General features: G+C 39.4%; 1 protein-coding gene across 1 annotated transcript in view; it reads left to right on the plus strand.

Moving 5' to 3' along the window:
* The first annotated feature begins 15,289 nt into the window (after positions 1–15,289).
* The window catches only part of DAB2 (DAB adaptor protein 2), a 99,702-nt gene continuing 92,259 nt past the window's right edge, over positions 15,290–22,732 (plus strand). The window contains exon 1 of the mRNA XM_046671767.1: positions 15,290–15,442. The gene's annotated coding sequence lies outside the window, so the exon portion shown is untranslated. The remainder of the gene's footprint in view (positions 15,443–22,732) is intronic.

Below are 22,732 nucleotides of genomic sequence, written 5' to 3' on the forward strand. Positions count from 1 at the left end.
CTACATAATAATAAAAATAGTCAGTACTTATCAAGTGTTTCATCTATGCCAGGTGTTTTACATGTGTTATCACATTTAACACCCACAACCCTATTAGGTGTCTATGTTCTATTATTTTCCCCCTTTAATGGATGAGTACATTGAGGCTTAGGAAGGTTAGGTAACTTGCACAGGAAAAAGAGATAGAAGTACCAGAGCTGGATTTCAAATCCAGACTTGTCCAGCACTAAAGCCCATATATTTACTTCATACTTGATAATTTTTGGCTACCAGTTGAGGGATGGGCACCAGGCACATCCCGAAATCTATCTTAGAGAGAGGTTCCTCCCCATGTACTACTCTGAATACTTCATGTGCATCTGTGAGTGAATACAAACACTTGCACACAAGCTGAAGACATGACTTGCTCTTACTGGACTGGGCTTCAGAAATCTTGACACAGGGTCTGTTCCACATCAGTTAACATTGGGCCATGCATTCCCATCCCAGAACTGGGGATCTATTTGGGTTTTCTGGAATAGCTCAGGATTGTACCCACAAGCTTTTCTACTTCCATCTCCACCAGGTTTCCAAGTAAAATTTATTTATTATTATTTTTTTATTATTTTTTATTTTTTATTTTTATTTTTATCATTTTTTTTGCAATTTATTATTCTCTTTTTTTGGGAGAGAGCATGACATCTGGTAAATGATCTCTATCAGGATCCCCTGGTTTCACTTCCAAGCAGATATGATCAGGCCACAGGAATGGCCTCTTGTGCATTTTAAAATCCAGATAAGGATGGTCATGTCAAGTCATGAGACTAATTAAATGACAAGTAGGTCCTATTTGTGGTGCATTAATCATTCAACGCATATTCAATGACCGTCTTGTCTGTGCTAGGCACCATGCTAGATTCTGGGGATACAGTCAGCAAGGGAGATGTGCTTTTTGGCCCCACAGAACCTATAGCCTGTAACCCCATTATTCGATATGCGCTAATAGCAATCAGGGTCTTTGAGTACTTATGTACTTGGTTCTTTACATAAATTACCTCTAATCTTTGCAGTAACTGTGTGAAGTAAGGAGAAGACAACAGCCCCATTTTACAGATAACTAAACTGAGGCTCAGAGAGATTAAGTAATTTGCTTAGTGTCACGTGGCTAGTAAGGATAAGAGCTAGAATCCAAACCAGCTGTATTTGACTAGAAAGTGCATTCTTTCCACCGTGTTATTACCAACCAAGGAAGAGTGAGAGAACCTCAACTCCAGTCCCAGCTGTCTCTCCCTCCATCCCCTTCTCTCCCATTCCGCTTTCTCTCTCTCTCTCTATTACAAGGTAGCTGTTTTGGGGCCTAAGGAAACTCCTTTACTTCTTGATGTTTCATCTATCTTAACTGTAAAATGGGAATGACAATTGGGTTTTTACAGGAATGCTTAAATGATCAAAAAGCTATTAAAGGCTATAAAAACATTTATAAATACTAAATATCATTATTAATTTAATAATATGCTCCAATTTTATAATTTCCCAAATTCCCAGCTAAAATGAATTGGTATTCCTCTTGTAACCCAAGCATGTATGGAGAGAAGGCTCATACAGTCTCCTCCAACTCTAAGTGATGTTTTAAGCAAAAATTGGAGTTGCTTTTGGCTTCTCATAAGGCAAACCTCAGCTTTCTAGAAAACCATGCCAACAAGGATGATTCAGTTGAAAATCAATTTGACTAAAATTGGTGATAAAATAAAAGTTCTGCCTATTTCAAGAAAACATAGTAAAAAGAGAACATTTAAGCATATGTAAAACAATTAACTCTGCATCTGGCACACTGGATTGCTGACTAAGTTGGATATTTATATGCTCCCAGTTTTCCTGGCCCAGCTCCAGTTTATGCTGTAATAATAATAGTTTTCATTTGTAATTAATAATAGGATTACTAATTAACTAGCAGAGTTGCCAGACCAGAAGAAACCAATCTGGAGTATGGTAGTTTTGCTGAATTATAAATCAGAACTAGATAGATTTTGCTTTGAAGACCAAAAAACTCTCTATCTGATCAGAAGCCTAATGAAGTGATTTAGAAGCATCTGCCTCTGGTTTATACTCTCTCCCGGGGGACCATGGACAATTTCAGTAAGGACTGGCACAGAGTTAGAAGCCACTAGCTTTAGAATGTTAGAATCGTGAAATCCTGAAGCACATTTAAGTCTAGAGTCTCCACTCCCCCCGGTTAATTCAATAGTGTCAAATAAAGGTCAGAGAAGTTGCTTACACCAAAATCATCAGCATCTGTGTAAAAAAGAATCAGCACCTCGGCACCAATGAATTATTTTCATCAGCACTCAGATGTGTTCTTTTAGAAAAGCAGCAGCCACATATACCATTCTCTACTCCTCTTAAAATAATCAGATTCAGACACTGTGCCACTTGTATTTAGGTTCCTTAGCATTGGAGAGCCAGGAGGATACCTTTCAGTGAGCTAAAGTACTCAGTTCTTCATTGGGGCCCTCGTAGCCTAAAGAGTTAATACAAAGGTTGTCAAAATGTGATGCCCAGAATCACAGCAGCATCCCCTAAGAATTTGCTGGAAATGCAAATTCTCAGGCTCTCTCCCAGACTCACTGAATCAAAAGCTCTGTGGTTGGGCCCAGCAAACTGCATTTTAACAGACCCGCCAGACAATTCTGATGCGAGCCAAAGCCTAAGAACCACTGAGTTAAGGCAAGTCCCCATCGTTTCCGATTTATTCTCAGCATATAAAACTTGCAGCTGAGCTCAGGTGCCATGAAGAAGAAAGTTCAGCAACTAACAGACAAAGTCGAGTTTGAGAGCGGACTGACTTGCTTGACGGAATCTCTGTATGAAGTTTCAAAATATGGAAAATTGAGCTCTAAAATGTTATGATGTTGGTATTGGCAACCAGTCTTGCTGAATTGCAGAGAAATACAGGATCCTCCTGCTGTTTCCTTTTTGCTGAATTCCTCTCTGGCCTCTTGGAAAGGTTCCCTTGAGGCATTCTGAAAATATAAACCTCCCCATGTAAATGAGTTGTTTACCCTCCTGATCATTTGTTAGAAAGCATTGAATTTTGCTGAATCAGGAGTAATTGCTTTTGACAAGCATACACATAAAACAGTAAGTGATACTGAAAACACTTGATGCAAGTCTCAAAAGTTGGAGCACTTCAGACTTCCAAGAATGGGTCACGCCATTTGGCACATCTTTTCATGTAATCTTAAACGAAATTCTATTGGCCAACCAACAGAATAATGAAAAGTGAGTATAAAAGTTGAACACAAATGAGATGCTATCCTGGTAGAGAGGCAGAATATGAGGCACATAAGAGACTTCAAGATGGGAGGCTTTTAAATATGAGGAATTTAAACTAGTTTGTCTCAAGCCTACTTAACTAGGAAGAAAGAAATCTATAGAGACAAAAACTGAGTTCAAGGAATTGGCCAATTTTTGAGTGCTTCCAGAATAGAAAGAAAAAAAGTAAAATTGTTTCAAAAAGCAAACAACACTCTTTTTGAAAAAAATGTATCTTCCAAATGTAGTTGCATTTTTATCCCTTAGTTATTTTAATATAGGTAAAATTTACCACACTTTTTTTACTTTTTAATTATGAAAGTATAATATTAAATTCAAATATAGAAGAGGATAGAGTAAAAGGTAAAATTTTATCCCCCATTCATTTCTTCATTTGTTTCTATCCATACTCTAAGAGGTAGCCACTGAAAATCGTTTGGTATAGACATTTCCAGGTTATTATATGTGCGTATCTATAAATTTGAACCATATTTCTGCCTATTAGTCTATTACCATATCCCATGCAATTGGCTGGATGAATATTCACCAAATTCGGAGTATAAGTTTGAAGACATCTTAGGTAGAATAAGCAAAGAGCAGCTTCAAGTATGTGCGCCAAATCAAACAAGAATAGGGCAAATATTTGAATTTCACGTATTTTTATTTGGGATTAAGCTGCTTCTCATATGAGCACTGATCTACAGCATGAGCCAAGATTAATTTCAGCAGGTGTTTATTTAATTAATAATATTTCAGTATCTCTTGAGAAATAATGGACACCACAGCTTTATTTTATGTTTATTATAAAATAAGGCATTGTACATATTGTCATGCTTCATGAATTTTTTCACTTGTCTTTATTTATTGCAAACAATTTTGGATGTCAGTTGATACAGATTTACTTCATTTCTATGGAAATAAGAAAACAGTTATCCTAGAAATGATGACCATACCATGATTTATTAGACCTCTCCCTCTGATAGGCTTTGGGTTGTTTCCATTTATTTGCTCTCATAAATGATCCTTCAAGAGCCATCCTTGGACATTAATCTTTTTATGTTTTTGTGAGCATTTTAGTAGAGTAGATTCATGGAGGTAGACTTTCTGAAAGAAAAAGAAGGAACATCTAGAGTTTTGATCAGCACTGCCAGAGCACTGTGTTAAAAGGCAGCAGAGAATGAAAGCGCTTACATCCCCACACTGTCATCAAATCTGGATCGTATCACTGTTGAAATATTTTCATTCTAGTTGGAAGAGGATGTTTTGCTTCAAGAATCATTTCTTTGTGAGAAGACTTGAAAAACCATTCTGTGGTTTGTCTTTTCACTTTCTTGGTGGTAAAGCACATCAAGCACGAAAGTTTTTAATTCTGAAGACATCTAATTTATCTTTTTCTTTTGTTGCTTTATGTTTTTGATATCATATCTAAAAAAACAGTGCTTAATCCAACGTCAGGAAGATTTAGTCCTACATTTTCTTCTAAGAATTTTATAGTTTTAGCTCTCACATTTAGAGCATTGCTCCACTTGGTAATTTTATATATGGTGTGAGGTAGGAGTCCAATTTCAGTCTTTTACCAGTGGATACCCAATTGTCCCGACTCCATTTGTTGAAAAGACTGTTCTTTCCTCTATTGAATTGTCTGGTACCTTTGTCAAAAATCAATTGACTGTAAATGTGAAGGTTTCTTTCTGGATTATCAATTCTATTCCATTGATCTATATGTCGATATTTTTGGCAGTACCACATAGTCTTGGTTGCTGTAGTTTTGTGGTAAGTTTTGAAATTGGGAAGTGTGAGTCCCATAACTTTGTTTCCTTTCAAGATTGTTTTAGCTATGTGGCTACCTTGCATCTCAATATAAGTTTTATGACCACTTTGTCAGTTTCCGCAAAAGCTATATTGGATTTTGATAGGGATTGCACTGAATATGTAAGTCAATTTGAGGAGTATTACAATCTACAAGCCTCAAATTTTAAAAAACTGTATTTTCCTAAGTATATGTTGACCAACCTGAATTGATGAAACTATAGTTTTATTCATTCATTCAACACACTTTTAACAAGGACTTACTATATTCAAGGCACTATGCAAGGAATTCCAGGATGAATAGAATGCAATGATCTCCTCTAGAAATTCATATACATGTATTCATATAGTTAACATATTCACAAGTAATTGGGATACAAGGCAGTATAAAAGTGCCACGTGAAATATACATCAACTATGGCAGGCAAAGCTTCTTTGAAGAGAGGAGTGCCAGATGGAGAGTGAGGAACAGTAGCCACAAGCCCTTCCTAGCTTAAGATTATAAAAATTCTTTTTCCCAATCTACTGTAGAGGGTCATTGAATTCTGACAGATCTGTGTTATCATGTTGAAAGGGAAGGAGGGAGTGATCGAATGAGTTTCAGTGATTGAATGTACATTCAAGTTTGTTGTTTCATCTGAGGCTTGGAGGCAGTGGGGCTTCCAGCACATGGGAAGGCCAGCACAGACTTCCCCTTGCTCAAGGCCAAAGTACAAGTTCCAATTCCACCATTCCTTCTTCACCTATTAAAAGAGTGATTTGCACATCACTGTGGCTCTTGTCACTAAGTTTGATCCTAAACCTTTTGGTCTGAGTGGATATTTACAATAGATGTTAATTTAGGAGCACACATATGTTTTCCAGTGTTAAGACATGAACTAAAGCTGAACCTGGACCAAAGAATAAACTGCCCACCCAGAAAGCCATATAACCCACACTTAAATTTAACAGGAGAAGAAAAATAAACCCCTGCCAGTTACTTTTAGCAGGGCAGTAGAAAGAATGTGGAAGACTGTTGAATCATCTATTCACTTCTCAGCTTGAAATGTAGTTTTTTACTAATCGTATTCCTCTCAACCTCCCTCATCTTTGCTGAGGGAAGGAGAGGGAGTGAACGCCTAGGGCGATCATAACTGTTTTAGGTTGGAAGTAGGTGGGAGAACGGCTTCTTCCCTCTGTCCTGGCAGCTGACCTGCTGGGCCGTGGCAGTGTGCCACCCATATATTATCCAAATGGCCTGCTGCACAGCCAGCAACCACGCATGAGGACGGCAGAGCTACCCCCAGAAGAGCTCACTGTTCCCTCTTGAGAGGAACATTGCTCCACCCACGTTCACTGGCCAGCATCTATCAGGGATTGGAAAAGAGTGGCTAAGGGTTGGTTTCTTCCTTTTGAATAAACGTTTATCCTCTTGGGTTAGCATCCACTTAAATATCAACCCCAGTCTCTCAGACATGAAGGCACATGGCTGGCTCCAAACAAATCTGTTTAAAATGCTTTGAAGGCCAAGGAAGCTCGGTGCCCCCTCCACCTCCTCCTAAATTCCAGGCTTTGGGAAAGAGTGGTTGGTAACTGGACAGTGGCTCTGTTTAGCCACAGATTAAAAAAAAAATTCCTGAGGTGCTTATGCCAATAATCAATCTGAAAACCCCATTCACTCTCACTCAGTCAGAAGTAGTGTTTTCCTGCCCTCCTTACACACTCTCCTCCATCTGTCCTTTCCTAACTTTATCCGCCCTTCAAGACAGACCTTGTGTTCATGGCAATCTGATTTCAGCTCCATAAAATAATGTTATGATCTTTTCTTTATTTGAAATGTTGAGACGGATTCCCTCCAGATTTTGTTCCTTATGGATTGTTTGCCTTAATTTTTATTCTCTAAAATGTAGCATTCGAATATTAGTTATCTGGATGACTGAGGTTTCTTTGGAACTCTGTAAATTTTACTTCCGAGGCAAGTGGCTCCCTGGCCTTGCCCTAATCCTGGCCCTGCCCTACTCCTGGCCCTAGTCAGCCGAGTTACTCTCAGGAATTGGACAACCGCTGTCCGCCCTTGGCCATGGCCCCAAGAGCCAAAGTTCTTTGAAAGTGTTACTATGTCCATGAAGACATGGACTTCCAATAATAGACTCCCTTGTCCAAGAGTAATAGACCTGGAACCCAGAAAGATGACAGCATGCCCACCTCTCTTCTTGCAGCTGTGTGTCTATGAGACTTCTAGGAATGTTCTAGGCAACACTTGAGTGTAACTTAAAGACATATTCTCTATAACACCATTTCTTTGTTCTTGTATTGAGTTTTGCTGTGAGGTACTCCTATGAGAAGTATAAAATTATAAAGTACAATGAAGAGAAGATCTTGAGGAACACATTATTATTTCTTTTGAGGTAATAGTCTCCTGCTGGTATGTGAATGCTGATCAAGCGAAGTGAAAACATTACGGAAAATAAATGATGAAGCAAAGCTGACAAGTTTATTTTCAAAGCAGGAGTCAAAGATCCTGTAGTCACTTTCCACTATTGTGACTGTTTCTATTATTCTACGTGATCGATGTCTGTTTAATGACTTTTATCTGATGCGGTGGGAACTGTGGAAACGCAATTGCTTAGGTTAGTGTCTGCTTCTTTCTTAGCAAGTGAAGATTGTTTTATGCACAAAGCAGAGATCTCACTTTTAAACTTAGGCTACTCAGAAAATCAGCTGGTGTGGTTCCTTCAACATGCGGATATAGTCCAGTCACTGGGTTTGACATCTTGGTCCCTGTGCTCCTAAGAACATCTACACTTGTGGGAAATTTTTATGTGTGTGGTTTCGTTCACACGCTCATAACCCCATTTGCAGTAGGTGAGACAGCTACTAGTTGTCTTCTAGTTTCATATGGGAAGCAAGTGAGACAAAGAGAGGTTGAATTGTAGTGTGTGGCTGTGCATTTAGTCAGGGGCGGGCTCAGGACCACACGCTCCAATCCTCTGAGTGTGTGGCCTGCGCCCTTCTCTTAGCTAAAAGGAAGATTCCAATTAATTTTTGTGCTTAGATTATTAATATATCCACAAACATCTAGGGGCCCATGTATTTTATATGGTTCTTTTTTTTTTTTGAGGAAGATTAGCCCTGAGCTAACATCCACTGCCAATCCTCTTCTTTTTGCTGAGGAAGATTGGCTGTGAGCTAACATCCTTGCCTGTCTTCCTCTATTTTTTGTGGGGGGACCCCTGCCACAGCATGGCTTGACAAGTGGTGCATAGGTCCTCACCTGGGATCCGAACTGGCAAACCCTGGGCTGCCAAAGCAAAATGTACAAACTTAAGTACTGTGCCACCAGGCCGGCCCTATGTTATATGTTAATTGTATCCCTCTTTAGTTTTCTAGAGCACAACCCATGTCTGAGAGCTCACCTCTATTTTCTATTGTTTATCTAAATTCCACTCCCTTAATGCTACTAAGAGCTCCTCCCAGTTTCGGAAGAATTCAAGGAGGCAGATGGATCCTGAGCAGCAGGAACAAGAGAAACCCTTTGAAGTATTGGTGTCTGAGCTGAGTTTACCAGAAATGGGAAAAGACAGTCAACCTGCAGGATCAGATTTGTCTTCGGCACATTTTTTCTTCTACTATATTTGTCATTGCTCCCTCTCATCTATTCGGCTGTCTTTCTCTGGGACATCCATTATTCATATTTGGAGATTCCTTCTATGTTTTTCATATCTATTCTCTTCTGAAATCATTTTTGTCTCTTTGCCCTTCAGATTCTGGAACACATTCTCAGCTGTGTCCTCCAACTCACCCCATTTATTTCCTACAGTTTCCACTGTGCCAGTTCTCTTCTAATGTAAGTGTAACCCTGTGATCACAGCGTGGTTTTCTCTCAATCCTTTCCTCTCGCATTTACAGTTCCCTATTTATTTCTGCCTGCCTCTCAGCCAGAAGAGTTTTGTTTTGTTTTGTTTTTAAATCCCAGTCTGCTGTTGTATCATCTCATATTTAATCTCTTAGCTCATAGAGTCCATATGCTCTTGATTTTCATTAAGAATCAAAGCAGGTGCTTGTAAAATGAATTCTCATTTCTGCAAGTGCTTATAGTTCCCACAGCACCTTGATTTCAATGCTCTTCTTCCATGTTATGAAAGCTTTTAATAGACCCCATGCTGTTTTGTTCCGTTATTCATGTATGAACAAGAAAATGTACATTAGGGATTTCCTCTAAGGAGGGTGGGTAGATGCTCCTAGGTTCCTAGGTTACTCTTAAAAATTGTTTCTCAGATATCAAGCCAGAGGACTGACATACGTGGATTACTAGCCACCTGAGAAGTGGTGGGGAGAGAGGAGAACCCCAAGGAATGAGCAATCCCCATGATAAACTCTGCACCTGCAACAGCCTTCTCTGATGAAGCCGCAGTGCTTCATGGGAGGCCTTGCTGCCTCATGGAGCTTCGCATCAGGGGCGGCCTTGACCAGCCAGCCTTTCACCCTGTGTGGCTGCCTGTATGCTCAGGAGTTCTGCTCATCCTTCTGCTGCACCTGTTACTCACTGTTTCCTGTGCTCATGACTTGAATCCAAGGCCTCCGAGAGGCACTGAAATGCTGCTCAGCTCTGGGTAGTGAACTGGAGTCTCAGCAGTGTGCTCCCCTCAGGAAGGCACTTTGACGTAACCATGTCAGGGTGACATGCAGATATAAGCCTTTGCACACAGTCCTGTGTCCAAATGGACCTGTGAGAGTGTAAGATCATTGTTCTCTATTTCCAATTAGAGTCTGCACAAACATTCCTGAATCCATCGTTGATTATGGTAGACTTACATTTGCTGTCGTTTTTTAAATTTCTGTATTGCTGATTTTTTTCCCCAAATATAGAGTCTTTAGGGAACCAACTCTGTATAAGTCTCAGTTGAGTGCAGGGCACTGGAGTCAGACCAATTGAGATCAAATCCTGACTCTATCACTTACTAATTGTGTGACTCTCAGAAACGTCCATGTGCCTCAGTTTTCTCAGCTATAAAATGGGGGGGAAACAGCACTAAACTTAGTATTTTTTGTTAATTAGAATAAATGAGCTAGTTTATGGAAGGCTTTAGAATGGTGTTGGATACTGGCTAAACACTCAATTTTAGATAGCATTATATTTTTAAAAGATTTTACATGTAATAAACAAATGCATGTTTTCTGAAAAAAAAAGTGAAACACTCAGAAGATCATAAAATAAAAGAATTAAAGTCTAAATTCCTAACCCTTCTAGAACTCATTCCCTTCCATCATAAGTTGCGGGGGGCGGGGGGGGGGGGGGGGGCAATAAATCATCTTCTAGGACTAGCTGGGACAGTTCCTAGCACACGTTGTGCATGTAATAGATGTTAACCTATACCTAAAGGGTCCATCCACGTGATTCAAGGGCTTCTTACACATTTCTGGCCTTCAGATCATTTCCATACCACACAGTGCATCATAGACTACATATCTTGACCCAAATTATTGAGATATGCTGTTTTTAAAGAGATGTTAATGAGGGTTATAAACTGATCTATTCTGGACTACAAAGTATAAATGTGCTTGTATTTAAATGCTTAAATTACAAGAGCTCAGCCCAAATGCCACCTGGAGGATCCTTGTGGCCCACAGTGGTCATTAGACCACACTTAGAGAACTGCCAATTTCTGTCTATTTATATGTCCCAATAGCGAGCTTGCTTTATAAAACGACACTGCTTTATTATTTCGTCATGGTCAGTTTGGGCTTCCCTTACATTTTGCCAGATCCAAAGCTCTAGGAAATATAGCAAGTTGAAATTTAATTTTATTACTCTATTTCATTTTCAACGTCATATAAATCATTGTTTGTAAAGACTCAAGCCTAAGACAGCAAATCCTTCTATCAATGCCGTCATGAAAACCCAATAACTCCTGAAAGAACAAAATGAAAAGAAAAATGAAAAATTGCAGCTTCTCTAAGCTTTCTTCCTCTCTACCAAGTCCTAGTCCTTTCCTACATCTCTCCTCTGGGGCCCAGCTCTGACACTGGCACTGAGCATTCAGAGTGGCCATGAAAGATTCCATTTGACTGACTGCCCAGCAAACACAAACGCCGAAGCCCTGAGTAAACCTGTGGCCTGAAGCCCTGGGAGTCAAGAAGGGAGGACGCTTGGATGATCGGGGGCACCGGGCCGCCAGCAGCCGTGGACCACAGATGGCTTCGGGATCGGAGCGACAATGCAGATTTCTGGAATTAAGATCCCCAGCCCTCTAGGCAGGAAGCCTGATCCGGAAAGCTTGAAAAACCAGCATTCTGTTGGAAATAAAAAAGGGACATTTTCTCCCCAAGTATTTCCTGTTTTAAAGAAGAAGCAACAGAACAACTATATTTGCTTCCATCTCCTCGAGGCTCTGATTTTTTTTAATATTAAAAACAGTTTCTACAGAGTAATCCACAAAGAGGAGACTCATACTAACTGTGATTGTAGGAGGAAGATTTCTTCCTAACACTTAACAACTCTTAAGAGCACTGGAGAAGGAGTCAAGACGTGTGTTTCATTTTTGTGAGTCCTTGGGCACTTTATGAACCACTGCTGAGCCACATTTTTAAATCAGCAACATGAATTTTTTGATGGGATATATTTACCTTTAGGGTCCCTTCTAGATTTAGAATCTCCTTTTATTCTTCCGAGGCACAATGCTATTCCGCTAATGATTTCATATGCTCTGAATTTGCAAGTATGATAGTAAATAAGAAAGCAGACAATTTTAACATCAAGCCAGTGCAGATCTTAACACTGTTTTGTCTTCTAAATCCATATCAATCATTACATTGGTATACAACTCACCCTCCTGTTCTTAAACCTCACTGAAGAAAAGATTGGAGATTTTATATAGATAGATAAATAGGTAGATAGATGATAGATAGATTTCCAATTATATATAATATATGATCTCAAATTATATATACAAAATCTCCAATTTATATGTAATTATGTATACATATATATACACATATAATTTCCAACAAAGCACTAGATTTCAAAATATGTAAAGAACTCCTACAAATCAATAAGGAAAAAAGACAACCTTATAGAAAAATGGTAAAAGACTTGAAGAGGCATATCACAAAGAAAGGGGAATGAAATGGCCAGTAAACATATGAAAAGAAGCTCAACCTCCTTGGTAATCAGGAAAATGCAAATTAAAACCACGATGAGGTAGTACATAGATGAGCAAAGCTAAAATGTGTCACAATGTCAAGTGATGGTCAGGATGTGCAGCAGAAGAAACATGCACGCACTGTAGGTGGGAAGATAAATTTGTATGACTTTGGAAAATAGTCTAACATCGTGTATGCTATGTATGCTATGATACAGCAGTCTGACCCAGCACTTAGCAAGGACATACCTTAGAAAAATGCATGACATGTGTTCCAGGCACATGAAAAAGAATGCTCATAGCAAGCTCATAATAGCCCCAATCTGGAAACAACACAAATCTTAACCAACCGTAGCACAGGTTGTCTTTATACTTGGAATACTAGACAGCAAAACAAATGGAGAGGCTACAGTTAACCAACAATGTGAGTCACAGTATTGAGTAAAAGAAGCCAGACAAAATGGCTATTTATAGTATGGCTCCCTTGATATAAAGTTCAAAAATAGGACAAATAAAACTATATTATTTGAGGATGCATATACTGGTAGTAAAACTATAAAGAAAATCAAATAAGTGAATGTCATAAAAGTTATGACAGGTAGAGTGATAAGATGTATGATGAGGAAAGAGCAGAAGAAAGGGGTTTTGAGGTGGGGTATGTTTTGTATTTCCGATCTGGGTGATAGTAGCATGGATGTTCTCTTTATAATCACTTGGTTAAACTCTAGTTTTAGATTTTCTGTTCTTTTCTGAACGTACATCCTATTTTACAATTTTAAAATTCAACATTTAAAAGAAAGAAATTTAAAATTAAAAAGACTAGCAAGTTGATGTGTGAAAATTAGAATCCATAAGGGGGAATCAAATCCTTGGTGATTGAATGGGAATGAAAGACATTTAGGAATCAAAGATCTGATGTGAGGGCCAGGCTCGTGGCCAAGTGATTAAGTTTGTGCTCTCTTCTTCGGTGTCCCAGCGTTTCACTGGTTTGGATCCAGGGCACAGAGATGGCACTGCTAATCAGGCCAAGCTGAGGTGGTGTCCCACATGGCACAACCAGAGGCACTTACAACTAGAATATACAACTATGTACTGGGGGGCTTTGGAGAGAAGAAGAAGGGGAAAAAAAAAAAAAGGATTGGCAACAGATGTTAACTCAGGTGCCAATCTTTGGGGGAAAAAAAATCTGATGTAGGAAAATTCCAAAATTAAGAAACTTACTACTAAGATTAGGAGCATAATTATTTCCCAGAACAAGGCAAACTCAGCCAAAATTGGTTGTCATATTTACTTCCACTGTTACTTTCCTTGGGAAGGAATTCAGAGATCTAAACTGGCTCTACATGTAAAACTATATTGAGAGTAACTAGTCATCTTGGTTAACATGGTTAACCAAGTTGTAAATATTAACATAATAGGTAACTTCTCTGAAAATGTCTATAAAGCCAGGAATAATGCCAGAGAAGCAGTGGAATGCGTCTTTGAAAAGTGAGGGACTCACGCTTCTCAATCTCTACATGTGACTCACTCATCTGACTACTTACGTACAACCCTCGTTCATTCTTTCTTATTTTCTTGTTTTTATCAGCAATCTATTAGGTTGCAGAGTTTACCTAATCCCTCTGCATGTGTATTTCATCTGATCTGGCTCCACAGAAGACGGAAATGGACAGGACTTAGACATATGTGGGACTTTGGTTTCTTTCAATCAGAATGCAGTATCCTCAGCCTTAGCTACTTGAGTGTAAACAGTTCTAGTTTTTGGCAGGCTCCCTAGAAATCTCAGCAGTTGTAGGACTTCTTGTACTTCTCCAATTATTTTTTTGTTCATTTTCTGCCAATCTTTACAACATCTACAACCATAGGGCAGATGTTTATTTTCTTCTTACAAGGATCGCCCATTAAATTTAAAAATGTGGACTACTTGAAAAAATGAGTCCAGAGATCATTCCTTACCCAAAATCCTCAAGTGAGAATGGATTCATGTTTTTGTGCAGACTGCTGGCCACCCAGCATATGAAGGTGATGATTTTGTCGTGTGGCCCACTGGAAAGCGACACCCTGTGTGCACAAAAATATCTTTTCTTTAGTAAAAATACAGGGGAGAGCTGAAAGAGAGGACAAACAGCAACTAAAACCTTGCTTCAGATGTTTGCAGTTTAGGATGTTTATGTTTCCTAATAATTCATCCCAAAGTTATAGGAATACTTTTTTTCTAATCCTAAATTTAGACTTATAACTACATGTTTTTCATTATCCGATTTAAACACTTTCATTCCACTTTCTCAGTTGTATCCTGAAGTTCAACTTTTGACTTTTCACAATCAAATACTCCTTTGCTCAAACTTAATACATGACATTCTCGTGGATATTTTCCATACTTGAGGACGGACCATCAGAAAATTTTATTTTGCTTTGGTCGTACAAAGAGGAGGAAATGCACAGGGATCATTTCCCTTAACATGGAATTCACCCTGAGACCTGAAATCACCCACTGTTGAAGTGACAAGGATTCCAAAGCTTTGCTCTCTACTCCCCTCCCCTTCAGCCTGTTTCTGAAGTTGGGTTAGAATGTCTGATGCCAAGCGGGCAAGATGTGGGCAGAGAGGAGGGAGGCAGGGAGGAGGCCGGTAGAGGGAGACCTTCTGCTCTCTTCTTTCTCCCACTCCTCATGCTGTAACTTTGGAGTAGGGCACTGTTGCTATAACCTGACACTTAAAGCCAGTCCCTTTCTTCTAGAAATCAACAAAGCTGGCCCTTATCAGACTTATTTCCTGCTTGTAGGACACCTGAGTATATGGCAGGCAGAAAAATGTCTATATTTCATCCAATTATTTACTCCTTTAAAATATAGAAGACAAGAGATCAAAGTGTCTTTTCTAATGCCTCTGCCAGTTTTATGCTCATCCAGATTCTGTCCACGTTTGGTTGAATAATTACAGGGCAAAGTTATTCTTTCACTGTGGCAATGACAGAAAGGTAAATTGTTAACAAAAGACTGGGTAAGTCCATAACTGCTGACCTTCTCAGATATCTGTGATGTGACTTGGGGCCACTATGTAACCAAGAGCCTAGTGTGATAGCTACAAATGGGCCTGGAGTACCATCAATCCATCCAGTCTTCCATCCCGTCTTCTCTTAAGTCACTGAAGTTCCTTTCAGGCCTCCATCTCCTGTTGCTGCTACCCATCCCCCACGAAGCATTTGCTCTCTGAACACAGGTCAGTTGACTATGGCAACCGTTGCTTATTATGCATGTTTTAGTTGTGTTTTCTGTTGTAGATTTCACATGTTAGTCTAAAGAGTTAAGTTTCTTCAGAAAAATCTCTCTTCTAGTCCACTAAAACTCAGGAATCCCCAGCGCAATAATAGGAAAGTTCATACAGACAGCATTTCATGATTAGCTCACTTGTGTTGGACAGGACTAAAGGAAAATTTCCTCCTGCATGTGCAGAATGGAGCTCTGGTTCTCTAGCAGCCAGTTTCTGCACTGACGAATTGTGGTGTGCTAAAACGAAAGGAATGGTAAGAAATATATTCTGGAAGATAGAAGGAAAGCAAAGCAAGGAGAGAGAGGTCAAGAAGAAAAAGACAGACACCTTTATTTCAAGGTGTCACAAGACAGAGCCTCAATAAAAGTCTAATCTGTAAACCTTGCCAAGGACAGACAGAAGATAGGTCTGGTGGACGGTGATGCATTTCTTCAAAAGGATGCAATCTAGGCTTCTGAAGTGATGCTCTCAATTCATGGCATTTCACAAGACCGTTGAAAATGCTTAGTAATTGTTTGCAGCTGCTGCTTAGCCATTTCCTTTACATTCCATGCCCCTGGAGACAGAAAGAAAAAATTCTTTATGCCAGTTTTTGAGGATCATAGCGTTAGCTGTAAATTCACTCCACTGTAGTCTATAAAATATAGTTTTTATTTCATTGTTTCTACTTTGTGCCAAATCATAAAATTTTTAAAAATAAAATAAAATGAAAGGAAGAAACAAATAAAAACAACAGAAAGTCTCCTTTAAGGAAATTGCCCCTCATACATAGTAAAAACTCAGTAATACAGATCTGGCTAGATTAGTGAAAAGTCTGGATTGTGAGCTATGGAGTTTCAATATTCAAGTTCTTATCATACATAGAAATATGTGTGCATGTTTGTATCGAGGTGTTTATTTTCTAGAGTGACAGAGATGGCCTAATGTGTGGAGCGTGCTGGAAGGAGCACTGGGACCATTGACAAACTATGAGGCCTCAGGCAAAGTTCCCTGAAATGAAAGGTTGAGACTAGGACAGGATTGGCAGATACGTGGTATGTGCAAAGTCTCTCTCCATCCTGCTCTCATGGCCAGCTTTGCTCATGTGTCTCAGTAAACTTTCTATTAGCCCCAGAAGCACCCTCAGAATGTATATTTCTTAACACAGAGCTCCAATGAACATTCGTCAATTTGTCAGCCTCAGCACACACCATTAAGTCTGTTTATGGGACTAGACGAGTTCAAAGTTTCTTGGAGCACTGTAATTCCAGTACGCTGGTAGAGATTCTGAAGGAACCCACTTTAAAGAATGAAAGATGTAACCAGAGTGTGGTTTATAATTTACAATCCATTTCCAATTGCTTTGCATGCAATTAAAACATCAGCTAGTTTCATAAAATACAACAGTTCTCACCAGACTGAGAAGGGCTAGCAGTGAGAAGGCTGAGGCTGGGGGTTAAGGACCTGTGCATTGGAATCATCTAGGGAGATGTTTCAGAAATACCCAAACTGGGGCAGCCTGGTGGCATAGAGGTTAAGTTTTTGAGCTCCACTTTGGTGGCCTGGGTTCGTGGGTTTGGATCCCAGGTGTGGACCTATGCACTGCTTATCAAGTCATACTGTGGCAGGCCTCCCACATATTAAGTAGAGGAAGATGGACAGAGATGTTAGCTCAGGGCCAATCTTCCCCAGCGAAAAGAGGAGGATTGGTGGCAGATGTTAGCTCAGGGCTAATCTTCCTCAAAAAAAAAAAAAAATACCCAAACCTGGGACCCACCCTGGCCATTATCTTTGCTTAAGTCTGCAATGGAGCCAGGAAAGTATGCTTGCTTAAAAATCTAATTGGTAAGTTTTGATACATATTCTTGTCCAAGGATCTTTTTCTGAAGTCTTGTTTCTATGATTTATTTCTTTAGATAATTGATTATTTCCAGAAAAAGTAATGGTAGATGTCACCTCGGCCCCTGGTAAATTAAATTTACACATTTTAAATGAGTACAATGCAAATAAAATAATTTTACCATTGATTGAATTTGCAGCTTTATTTCTGGAACCAAGACATTGCATTTCTCGGATAACCACATAATGGTGTCCACTCAACCCTTCCAGTTTCTCAGGCCAAAAACCCTCCAGTCATTCTCAGCTCTTTTCTTTCTCTCGCAAACCTCATCCAGTGAGTTCAGCCAAGTCTGTCGGCTCTTGCTTCAGCAGTGACGGCTTCTCACCACCTCCTCTGCTAAAGCTGCGCCGATGATCCCAATAGCGTCCTAGCTGGTTTCCTGCGTCAAGCCTTCATCCCCATCATTTACTCTCCACACAGCACAGAGTGATCCCAATTAAACTTAAGTTGGATCATGCCATTCCTCTGTTTAGAAACTTCCAGGTACTCTTGCAAGTGAGTCCCAATCAAAGCCAAAGTCATCAGAATGATCTGCAAGACCCTACAATTCCTGATAGCCCCCCACCTTGCTCCTCCATTTGCATGTATCCTCCTGCCTAGAATCTTTGCACATGCTGTTCCCTCTGCCTGGAAAGCAAATCCCCCAGCTCCCCACATGGCTCTCTCCCTCGCCTCCTTCAAATCTTGACTTGAATGTCACCTTATCAGTGAACACCTTGCTAATCACACTCTCATTAAAATTGTAACCGTACTCCCCATCTTTCTTTCCAGCTTTAATTTGCTCTGTAGTATATATCACCATATAATATAATATGTAGTTTAATTTTTTATTTTGTCAGCTCCACCAGGGCAGGGATTTTGGTCTACTTTGCTTGCTTCTCTATCCCCAACATCTAGAACAGTGCCTAGCACACAGCAGATGCTCAACAGATATTTGCTCAATAGAAAGAAGTGAATGAATCAGCCCACAGACAGTATGATTCAGTGATTGGAGGAAGCAGCATTAGTAAGCCATGAACAATTGGGCCAAGGTATTCTGGGAACTTACTCCCTAAACTTCCATATTCAGTCTCCTTCTCCATAAAATTGGCTAATCATTCTTCGCTTTCACCAGGTCACAAGGTTGCAATTAGAACAAATAGGGATTTAGTTTAACACTCTGGATGAAATGTTCTGTCTTATCTAAAGACTCAGGAAACAATTATGCAATTGGCTATTTATGTCATTTGCCTCTCCTTCTCTTTCCCTACACTATTTCACTTAGCAATTTCGTAAAACATCAATAGCCAAAAAAGGAATAAGAGTAAATTTCACGTAAGTCCATTCTGTTACTTACTCATTTCTTTGTAACTAAGGAGAAGAAAGTTCAAGATATTAACTTAAAACAGACATGGAGATTGTCTGCTCAATATACTCTCTGCTCTCTTTAGGTAGAGCCATTATATTTTACAAGTAAACTATATTGGAATTCAAAAATAATTTTGAGGAGTTTCTGGATATGAAAGACAGTCAAGAATAAGTAGTATGACACAAAAATATTTGAATTAACTAATAATAATGGCTAATATTTATAACCACTTTCTAGATATCAGCCATTATGTTGCAGTTTTGCATGCATAATCTTATTTTATCCTCACTTAAACTTTAAGAAGGAGGAACCTATAAAGCAAATTGAGGCTTCAAAGCGTAAAACATCTTACCAAAGTTCACATAGCCGAGGAGGTGGCAGAGCTGTGATTCAAATTTCAGTCCAACCAAATTCAAAAACAGCATTTGTAACAGCTTCACTTTTCTAAGACAGCGGTTTTCTGGGGGTGGTAAGATAAAATATTTCAAATTAGCATAGTTCTAGAAAAATTGGGTCATAAGCTTAGAGGGTTTCCCATTACCCTGAATTTCTAAGTGTTGACTGTAAAAATAAAAGTTGTTATCATAACAAGTTAGAAGGAGAAAAACTGCTGATAGTACCACAGGGTGCCTGTCCCCCAGGAAGCACCAAGTACTTTCATCACACATACCAACAGAAAGGCGTTCATGGCATAAAATAAAATGCGATTTGGCATTTGTCCAGTTAACTGGATCAATGAGAGATACAAACTGGATGACTCAGCTCTCAGAGTCATCTTTTTTTTCCAGTTGGAATTTCAACTTATCTCTCTCCAGAGATCAATGAACTGAAGTTGGGACCACAATGTTACCTCCTGACTTCCTGTCTGGACCCTAATTTATTTCTAAGTGAAGGCATTTTGTCAAATTAGCACATCAAGAGGTGTCTTTAGTAAGTTTGTCAGTTGAAATTGAGTGCTTCTTCCTCTGCCTATTTTGGAAACGGAAGGAGGTGGCAGACCTTGCTGAAGTGAAAGAAGACACGTAAGGCAGACATATGTGAGTGGGGTGTGTGTGTGGGGGGGTGGGGTGTGTATGTGTAGCGTTTCCCTGGCAACTCATGGTATGTCAATACTGGGTGTGTGTAATGGGGGGAGGTGTTAAATGGGGGATCCTAGTTCCTCCCATCCTGTTATTTCCCAACAAAGTCTCAGGAATTCTTACGGTCTTTAAAAACATTCTCTACTAAAACACACACCACAAAAGCAATCATTATTACCTTCATTAAGTCTAAAGCCTTTGTTTTCTTTCTCTTTATAGATCGTTTGTGTGACCATTTTTCTGGATATTGTGAAACTATTGTTGCTATAAGATGTTGGGAAGGACTTTCTATTTAATATATTTTTCTATTTAGAACTTATTGATTATTTATTCATATCCCAGTAAATCTCTCAAGTCAAAAGATAGAAAACAGAGACTGTGAATCAGGATAATTTCATGAGTGGAAGATGAGGAATCTTGGTGAAGCCAAGAGAAGGTCCATGGAAAATCAGGGAAGTGTCGGGAAAGAAATGAGTGGTGATGACAAATGGCTCATGTGCCACTTGATACTGGCTCATGTGCCATCTTTGGATTATGAGGTGAACAACATGACTTCTGCCACAAAGGGGACTGTCTAACTGTAATGTATACCCAAAGGCTTTGATTCCGAATGAAAACTTTTACCTCTTTTAATGTGTAAACGATCATGCTAAACATTAGCCAAGAAAAATCAAGTACACAGAAAGAGCCCATCTTTAAAAAGTACTTGACACTTGACGCTAGAGAAAAAATAATCTTGAATTAACTGAGATGAGAACATATGATATCTTTATAATAAAGAAAACACAGACTCCATTTAGGGAAAAGCAAATATTCTAATCAACACTATTCAAAAAAATGATCAGCTTAGAAAAAACTTTTCTTTATCTGCAGGAACTGTCTTTATAACTAAGGCTAAAAGTATCCAGTGGGCAGATCTTCAGTTCCAAATGTCCTTTCTGAATCCTGCTTGAGAGGCTGAAATGAGTCAGGTGTAAGCATTTCCATGGAGAGTTAGGTCAAAGAAGAGGCCAGAGACTTGCCCACTAATGAGGGCTTACAGACACAACCAGCCATTCCATAATGATTAAGGACACAGCCTCTGGTTCCAGACCACCCAGGTTCAAAACCAATTTCTACTAGTTGTGCTATCCTCAGAGAAATTATTTAATTATTTAACATCTAAACTAAACCTCAGTTTTCTGACAACTGCAGATAAAAGTGAAACTTTCTTCATGGGGTTCTCATGCAGATCAAAAAAGTTAACATATCGAGCCAGGCCTGATGGCTTAGTGGTCAAAGTTCCATGTGCTCTGCTTTGGTGGCCTGGGTTCAGTTCCGGGGCACAGAACCACACCGTTTGTCTGTCAGTAGCCATGCAGTGGTGGCAGCTCACATAGAACTAGACGGACTTACATCTAAATATACAACTATGTACTGGGGCTTTGGGGAGGAAAAAAAAGAGAGAGAAGATTGGCAACAGATGTTAGCTCAGGGCGAGTCTTTCCCAGCAAAAAGAAAAAAGTTAACATATAAAAAGCACTTGAAACAGTGCCTTGCACAAAGTAAATGCCATATGGTATTGGCTGTTGTTACTTTTATTATTATGGGCAAACAGAGAAACAAAATGGAAGCTGGAGATATCATTATTGGATGTGAGTCACTCAAATGTTGTGAAGTGTTATAAGCCAAGATGACAAATCAGAGAGTGGTGCATGGGAAAAGATACATGATTAATAAATATATGTTGAATGAATATACTAATAAATGAGAGTCCCAATTGTAGGCCAAGAAGCTCTAAAGCAGAGCTAACTAAGATGGCCAAGATTTGGTTTCACTGTCACTTGTGCACCCCTGGAGTGAAGCAAGATAGCTTAAAGGGATAGTACTGGACCTCTTCCCCCCAAAAAAGCAAATATAAATTAATGACCTAGTCACCACCTATATGAAGACTAGTACTTTGATTTAGGTGATTTTTTTCCTTCTACTCCAGCCTCAGTAATTTGTTGCATTTAAGAAGTCTCGATAGCAATGTGAAATGACATTGCAATTCACTGGATAATTTTGGTACAATAACAAATAAGGAAATGTGACTAATCTGTCTCCATCTTATCTTTTTCCTGTAGTAATAAACCAGCTATTTTGGGATGGTTGAATATCGTCTTCCCTTCTCATACCCTCCCTTTCCTGAAACACTTTTGGAGGTTTTGTTGGTCAAAAAAAGTCTCATTCACAACATGCGTTCTACAAGCTTCTGAGAACAAGAATTCCCTCATATACTCTAAAATAGCTGTATCCTAGAACTCTTAACAAAAAGGCCTTACTGCGTGATGGATAATAGTTCCCATCTAGTCAATACCATGGCCCAGATGACTTAAGTAAAGAGAATGACGTAACCGCATAGGGACAATCCAGAATGTTCATTGTACTTTGTTGTGTCTTGGTCCACTAGCCTGTGGTGTAGGCAGAGGTTACACTCTTCAGGTCATCAACATGAATTCTGATGAGTTAAATAGAATGATGGGAAAGTGGGTAGTACCCAGGATCTCGAGGACTCATATGCAATACAGAGACACAAATACTTTAATTGCAGATTCAATTTAAATGCAGATTTAATTGGGATGTGGTGTCTGGATAGTCTACAGGGCAGCATAGAGGATTTCAGTCAAATGAGTCAGGAATCAAAGCCTGCCCTGGAGCAGCAGGATGGCTCCAGGCAAGAACTGTACTGTAGCTTCCAGAAATCTTATGCTGCCTGGGACAACAGAGGCACCCCTGCTCAGTCTTCTTACTCCTGGCCAGCCTTCTGGGTTTGGAGATCTTCCATCATTCTGCAGAGATCTCCTCCCTGTCTCTATCTTTTGGCAGGTGTACTCTCTTAAAAAAAAAGAAAAACAGGATTTACAACAGAAATTCCAACATTTGGGGGAATAGGGCTTGTATGTCAGACTCCC

This window comes from Equus quagga, chromosome 9, assembly GCF_021613505.1.
Source record: "Equus quagga isolate Etosha38 chromosome 9, UCLA_HA_Equagga_1.0, whole genome shotgun sequence".
Classification (NCBI taxonomy): Eukaryota; Metazoa; Chordata; class Mammalia; order Perissodactyla; family Equidae; genus Equus; species Equus quagga.